The sequence below is a fragment of the Arachis duranensis genome, chromosome 5 (genome assembly GCF_000817695.3).
Source record: "Arachis duranensis cultivar V14167 chromosome 5, aradu.V14167.gnm2.J7QH, whole genome shotgun sequence".
NCBI lineage: Eukaryota > Viridiplantae > Streptophyta > Magnoliopsida > Fabales > Fabaceae > Arachis > Arachis duranensis.
Window position 1 is genome coordinate 40,933,928 of NC_029776.3, and position 8,388 is coordinate 40,942,315.

The 8,388-nt window shown below is 37.2% G+C and overlaps 1 non-coding gene across 1 annotated transcript; it reads right to left on the reverse strand.

Annotated features, from left to right (window-relative positions):
- Positions 1–5,646: 5,646 nt before the first annotated feature.
- LOC127748103 (small nucleolar RNA R71) lies at positions 5,647–5,755 on the reverse strand. The gene has a single exon (XR_008010046.1). It is a non-coding gene; the product is annotated as a small nucleolar RNA R71 (small nucleolar RNA).
- Positions 5,756–8,388: the final 2,633 nt, after the last annotated feature.

Consider the following 8,388-nt stretch of genomic DNA (forward strand, 5'->3'; position numbering starts at 1 on the left):
CGGATCCTTCCCGTCTAGTTGTTGAGCATATACTATGAAAATCCTTGAGGTGTCGAATAGGATCTTGTGCTGGAAGTCCATGGAACTTAGGTAGGAGGTGACTCAAAGCGGTCTTGAGTTGAAAATTCGTGTTCAAGTTTGGATGAAGCACATGAACAGTTTGAAGAACATAATCCGGTGCACCAGCTTCCTTGAGAGTAACTCTCCCAGGCAACGGTGCCATTTTGATGAACAAAATTTTGTATGTTGATATAGAATTTAATAGTGAATACAATCGTGAGTATAGTCTCATCAACACTCAAATCTCACATCAAACAATTTTACAATCTACAATCGAGAGTATTAATCTCCCAAGTCGTCCTCCCTTGGAATTACTATAGAATGCATGTTATTGATTAGGAAGCTTTTGTTGCGGTTTTTGAAGATTGATGTACTAGTTCAAGCTAGCAAAAGTGGATAACAAACAATCAATATTAAAGGACTTTGCCAAGGGTTAACATTGGAAATTCTATTACTATAGTTTCCTTCAATGATGATAACAATTAAGCCTTGCTTCACTTAGTTGACCTCTAATTATAGAGGAGATTCAAGTGAAAGTAATTAGTTTGAGTCACAATTCCTAGCTTCACCCTAAGGGAGTCTAGCTTTAGTGCACTCCAAACCAATTAGCAATTCTTAATTCTCAATCAACAATTGACACCCACTATTCAAGTTTTTCTAATGGTTCAAACCCTAAGCCAAGTGAAAGACTTTTACTCCATAACTAGTGTTGACATTTTATCAAACATTTGGTGAGCATTCATAAGAGGCATTATGAAATTGAAATGAAGAATTGAATTTAAGAGATCTAAATCACACAATCATCAACAACTAAACAATTACAAGTAATGGATATGAAAGTACCTCAAGTCACTAGTTCCAAATCCAAGTAACAAAGTCAAAGCTAGATCCAAAGTGAGAGGATCAAAGAACAAAAATTGAGAATAGGAGAAGAGTAGATCTACTAATTGCATCAAAATAAAAGTGTATTACAATGGATCTCACCAAGAAAATCAAAGGAGAATTGCAATGGAGAATGAAATCCTAGAGAGATGTTGGAGGTTCTCTCTCTACCCAAAAGGTAACTAACTCTAGGAAAATATCTAAGAAAGTGTCTAAAATGAGTGAATCCCCTAAACCCCTCAATCCTTGGCTTTCTTAAGCTTTTTCCCGCCAAAACTCTTCCCCAAAACAGGGTCTAACTGCCTCCACGCGCTGGTCACGTGCCTCTTAAAATATCACGTGTGGCAATCGGCGCGTACGCACACAAGACGCATACGCGTCCCTGGGGCATTTGCAATCCGCACATAAGCATAATGTGCGCGGGCGCGTCCATGAGGATCATGTCTTAGTCGCTAAATGTGCTGGCTCGTAGCTTGGCTCCTGGCTTTGGCTCTGGTGGCGCAAATCTACGCGGACGCGCCATGTATGTGCGCGCGCCGCTGCTGAAGTTTCCAAAGCTCAATTTTCCATGCTCCTTTCCTTCATGCATGCTCCCATTCTCTCCTCCAAGTTATCCGTGCCCTATAAACTCTGAAACCACTTAAAACACGGGTCACGGTATCGAATGGTACTAGAGGAGGATTAAAAATATATCTAATTTAGTGCAAAAGAAGCTTGTTTTCATCCATGAGGCAAAATTGGGAAAGGAACACAAAATCATGTATTTTCATATGAATAAGTGTGTAGGATCATTGATAAAACCCTTCAAATCAATACAAGATAATCCCTAAAAATGGGGTTTATCAGTCTCACTTGAAGAGATTTTACGGACGCACACACAAATGTTAGGCTTTTCTTGTACATTCAAAATGTTATTCAGCTAAGATGTGGCAAATACTATTAAGGTTGAAACATACATGATGAGCGGATAATTTATACGCTTTTTGGCATTGTTTTTAGGTAGTTTTTAGTATGATCTAGTTACTTTTAGGGATGTTTTCATTAGTTTTTATGCTAAATTCATATTTTTGGACTTTACTATGAGTTTGTGTATTTTTCTGTGATTTCAGGTATTTTCTGGCTAAAATTGAGGGACTTGAGCGAAAATCTGATAGGAGGCTGACAAAGGACTGTTGATGCTGTTGGAATCTGACCTCCCTGCATTCGAAATGAATTTTCTGGCGCTACAGAACCCCAAATGGCGCACTCTCAACGACGTTGGAATGTAGACATCCAGAGATTTCCAGCAATATATAATAGTCCCTACTTTATTCGTGATTAGATGACGTAAACTGGCGCTCAACGCCAGTTCCATGCTGCATTCTGGAGTCAAACGCCAGAAACACGTCACGAACCAGAGTTGAACGCCCAAAACATGTTACAACTTGGCGTTCAACTCCAAGAGAAGCCTCAGCTCGTGGATAGATCAAGCTCAGCCCAAACCTACACCAAGTGGGCCCCAGAAGTGGATTTATGCATCAATTACTTACTTCTGTAAACCCTAGTAGCTAGTCTAGTATAAATGGGACTTTTTACTATCATATTAGAAATCCTGGATCCTAGATTGTATCATTCGATCCTGTGATCACGTTTGGGGGCTGGCCATTCGGCCATGCCTGAACCTCTATCAGTTATGTATTTTCAACGGTGGAGTTTCTACACACCATAGATTAAGGGTATGGAGCTCTGCTGTACCTCAAGTTTTAATGCAATTACTACTATTTTCTATTCAATTCGATTTATTTCTGTTCTAAGATACCATTCGTACTTCAACCTGATGGATGTGATGATCCATGACACTCATCATCATCCATCCTTATGAACGCGTGCCTGACAACCACTTCCGTTCTACAAGCGAAAGCTAGAGTGCGTATCTCTTGGATTCCTGATGCACGATGCATGGTTACCCTTCGTCTGACAACTGAGCCTTCCATTCCATGAGATCAGAGTCTTCGTGGTATAAGCTAGAATTGATGGCGGCATTCATGAGAATCCGGAAAGTCTAAACCTTGTCTGTGGTATTCCGAGTAGGATTCTGGGATTGAATGACTGTGACGAGCTTCAAACTCGCGATTGCTGGGCGTGACGACAAATGCAAAAGAATCAAGGGATTTTATTCCAGCATGATCGAGAACCGACAGATGATTAGTACATAGCACCTCCATACACCTATCTAAAATTCCCACCATTGAATTACATGAGTAACTTTATCTCTATTTTCTATTTATTTATTATTTATTATTTATTATTATTATTTGAAAAACCAACAATCTCTTAATCCAATTAAATCCGCCTGACTGGGATTTACAAGATGACCATAGCTTGCTTCATACCAACAATCTCTGTGGGATCGACCCCTTACTCACGTAAGGTATTACTTGGACGACCCAGTACACTTGTTGGTTAGTTGTGCGGAGTTGTGACAAAGTGAGATTCACGTTTGAGAGCACCAAATCTTTGGAGCCATTGTTGATGATCACAATTTCGTCCACCAAGTTTTTGGCGCTGTTGCCGGGGATTGTTTGAATTACAATTACGTGCAACCACAGCGCCAAGTTTTTCTGATCTGGCAACAAGACCAAGTTTTTGGCGCCATTGCTGGGGATTGTTTGAGTTTGGACAACTAACAGTTCATCTTGTTGCTCAGATTAGGTACTTTTCTTTTATTTTCTTTTCAAAAAGTTTTCGAAAATCTTTCAAAAAAATTTTTCTTTATTTTCATTTTTCTAAAGAATATTTTCAAAAAAAATAAAAAAAATACAAAAAAAATCATAAAATCATAAAAACCAAAAAAATTTGTGTTTCTTGTTTAAGTCTTGAGTCAATTTTTAAGTTTGGTGTCAATTGCATGTTTTTGAAATTTATGCATTAATTTCGAAAATTTTATGCATTCATAGTGTTCTTCATGATCTTCAAGTTCTTCTTGGTAAGTCTTCTTGTTTGATCTTGATGATTTCTTGTTTGTGTCTTTTATTGTTTTTCATGTGCATTTTTGCATTCATAGTGTCCATGCATTAAAGATTTCTAAGTTTGGTGTCTTGCATGTTTTCTTCGCAACAAAAATTTTTTCAAAAATATGTTCTTGATGTTCATCATGATCTTCAAAGTGTTCTTGGTGTTCATCTTGACATTCATAGTTTTTGCATTAAGTGTTTTGATCCAAAATTTTCATGTTTTGGGTCATATTTGTGTTTTTCTCTCTCATCATTAAAAATTAAAAAAATAAAAAAATATCTTTTCCTTATTTCTCTCCAAATTTTCGAAAATTTGAATTGACTTAGTCAAAAATTTTTTAAATTAGTTGTTTCTTACAAGTCAAGTCAAATTTTCAATTTTAAAAATCTTATCTTTTCAAAACTTTTTCAAAAAAAAAAAATCAAATCTTTTTCATTTTTATCTTATTAATTTCAAAAAATTCAAAATATTTTTTCAAAAATCTTTTTCTTAATTTTATTTCAAAATTTCGAAATTACACTAACAATTAATGTGATTGATTCAAAAATTTGAAGTTTGTTACTTTCTTGTTAAGAAAGGTTCAATCTTTAAATTCTAGAATCATATCTTTTAGTTTCTTGTTAGTTAAGTAATTAATTTTAATTTTAAAAATTAAATCTTTTTCAACCATATCTTTTTATCTTATCTTTTTAAAAATTTAATTTTAAAATATCTTATCTTCTTTTCTTCTTATCTTTTCAAATTTGATTTTAATATCTTTTTCAACTAACTATTTGACTTTGTATTTGTTTCTTATCTTTTTCAAAACCACCTAACTACTTCTCCCTCTCTAATTTTCGAAAATATCTCACCTCTTTTTGAAAATTCTTTTTAATAATTAACTAATTTTTTTAAAATTTTTAATTTTAATTCTATCTTATCTTTAATTTTCGAAAATCATTAACTCCTTTTCAAAATTAATTTTCGAATTCTCCCTCTCATCTTCTTCTATTTATTTATTTATTTACTAACACTTCTCTTCACCTCTTCTCATCTCAAATCACTACCCTTATCCTTACCCTTGTGTTTGGATTATTCCTTCTTCTTAATCCTTATCCCCTTTCTTCTTCTACTAATAATAAGGATCCTCTTTACTGTAACATAGAGGATTCCTCTTCCTTTTTTTCTCCTCTCTTTCATATGAGCAGGAACAGGGAAAAAGGCACTCTTGTTGAAGCTGATCCTAAACCTGAAAGGACTCTGAAGAGGAAACTAAGAGAAGCTAAATTACAACAATCTAGAGACAACCTTACAGAAATTTTCGGAAAGAAAAAGGAGATGGTAGCCGAAAATAATAATTCAAGGAGGATGCTTGGTGATTATACTAAACCTACGTCCAAGTTTGATGGAAGAAGCATCTCAACCCCTGCCATTGGAGCAAACAATTTTGAGCTGAAACCTCAATTAGTTGCTCTAATACAACAGAACTGCAAGTTTTATGGACTTCCATCAGAAGATCCTTACCAGTTTTTAACTGAGTTCTTGCAGATCTGTGAGACTGTTAAGACTAATGGAGTAGATCCTGAAGTCTACAGGCTCATGCTTTTCCCTTTTGCTGTAAGAGACAGAGCTAGAACATAGTTGGACTCACAACCTAAAGATATCCTGGACTCCTGGGATAAGCTGGTCACGACCTTCTTGGGTAAATTCTTTCCTCCTCAAAAGCTGAGCAAGCTTAGAGTGGATGTTCAGACCTTCAAGCAAAAAGATGGTGAATCCCTCTATGAAGCTTGGGAAAGATACAAGCAGATGACCAAAAAGTGTCCTTTTGACATGATTTCAGAGTGGACCATATTAGATATATTCTATTATGGTTTGTCTGAGTTTTCCAAGATGTCATTAGACCACTCTGCAGGTGGATCCATTCACCTAAAGAAAACGCCTACAGAAGCTCAGAAACTTATTGACATGGTTACAAATAACCAATTCATGTATACTTCTGAGGGGAATTCTGTGAATAATGGGACGCCTCAGAGGAAGGGAGTTCTTGAAATTGATGCTCTGAATGCCATATTGGCTCAGAACAAAGTGTTGACTCAGCAAGTCAACATTTTTTCTCAAAGTCTGAATGGATGGCAAAATGCATCCAACAGTACTAAAGAGGCAGCCTCTGAAGAAGCTTATGATCCTGAAAACCCTGCAATGGCAGAGGTAAATTACATGGGCGAACCTTATGGAAACACCTATAATTTATCATGGAGAAATCATCCAAATTTCTCATGGAAGGATCAACAAAAGTCTCAACAAGGCTTTAATAATGGTGGAAGAAACAGGTTCAGCAATAGCAAACCTTTTCCATCATCTTCTCAGCAACAGACAGAGAATTCTGAACAGAGCTCCTCTAACTAATCAAACATAGTCTCTGATCTGTCTAAGACCACTTTAAGTTTCATGAGTGAAACAAGGTCCTCCATTAGAAGTTTGGAGGCACAAGTGGGCCAGCTGAGTAAGAAAGTAACTGAAACTCCTCCTAATACTCTCCCAAGCAATACTGAAGATAATCCAAAGAGATAGTGCAAGGCCATTGATATAGTCAATATGGCTGAATGCAAGGAGGAAGGGGAGGACGTGAATCCCAATGAGAAAGACCTCATGGGACGTCTCCCAACCAAGAAGGAGTTCCCTATTAAGGACCCAAAAGAATCTGAGGCTCATATAGAGACTATAGAGATTCCATTAAACCTCCTTTTACCATTCATGAGCTCTGAGAACTATTCTTCCTCTGAAGAGGATGAAGATGTAACTGAAGAGCAAGTTGCTCAATATCTAGGAGCCATCATGAAGCTAAATACCAAGTCATTTGGTAATGAGAGGAAGCATGAACAGCTTATCTCAATGTAGAGTCAAACAGAGCCCCCACAGTCAAACTCTAAGTTTGGTGTTGGGAGGCCACAACCAAACTCTAAGTTTGGTGTTGAACCCCCACATTCAAACTCTAAGTTTGGTGTTGGGAGTCTACAACATTGACCTGATCACCTGTGAAGCTCCAGGAGAGCTCACTGTCAAGCTATTGACATTAAAGAAGCACTTATTGGGAGGTAACACAATTTTTATTTATTTAATTTTATTTTTATTTTATTGTTATTTTGTGTTTTATTAGGTTCATGATCATGTGGAGTCACGAAAAAATTACAAAAATTAAAAACAGAATCAAAAACAGCAGAAGAAAAATCACACCCTGGAGGAAGGACTTACTGGCGTTTAAACGCCAGTAAGGAGCATCTGGCTGGCGTTCAACGCCAGAATAGAGCATAGATCTGGCGCTGAATGCCAGAAACAAGCAACACCCTGGCGTTCAAACGCCAGGAATGCACTCTGAGGAGAGCTGGCGCTGAACGCTAGAAACAAGCATGGAACTGGCGTTCAACGCCAGAAACATGCTGCACATGGGCGTTGAACGCCCAGAACATGCATCACTTCGGCGTTTAAATGCCAGAATTGCATGGATAGGGATTTTACATGCCTAATTGGTGCAAGGATGTAAATCCTTGACACCTCAGGATCTGTGGACCCCACAGGATCCCCACCTATCATATTCTCCCCTCCTCTCAATATTCATCCTCTCTTTCCAATAAACACTCTTCCCCAAAAACCCTTCACCAATCACCTCAATCTCCATTCCCCATTACCTCTTCACTACTCACAATCCATCATTTCTTGCCCACCCAAACCCACCCTACATAGCCGAATACATACCTCTCTCCCTCTCATCCATATCTTCTTCTTCTTCTATTCTTTTTTCTTTTGCTCGAGGGCGAGCAATATTCTAAGTTTGGTGTGGTAAAAGCATAGCTTTTTGCTTTTCCATAACCATTGATGGCACCTAAGGCCAGAGAAACCTCAAAAAAAAAAAGAAGAAGAAAAAGAGAAGACAATTGCTTCCACCTCTGAGTCAAGGGAGATGGAGAGATTCATCTCAAAGGGTCCATAGCTTAGTAATAGAGCATTTGACTGCATATTAAGAGAACATGAGGAATTCCCTCATCAAGAGATCCCTGAGATACCTCAGGGAATACATTTTCCTCCACACAATTATTGGGAGCAACTAAGGATAAGAGCACCAAAATCATTAGGGATCATGCCACAAAGGCAAGGAAGAGACATAGAGGAGCTCAAAAAGCACCATTGGTCCTTCAAGAAAGCGCCACCCTCACTAAGGTGGACTCATTCCTTGTTCTTATTTTTTTTCTATTTTTCATTTTCTACGCTATATGTGTGTTTATGTTTTGTGTCTCTACTTCATGATCATTAGTATGTAGTAACTATGCCTTAAGGCTATAAATAATTCTATGTATCCTTCACCTCTCTTAAATGTAAAATGTTTCTAATTCAAAAGAACAAGAAGTACATGAATTTTGAAATTATCATTGAATTTAGTTTAATTATATTGATGTGGTGACAATACTTTTTGTT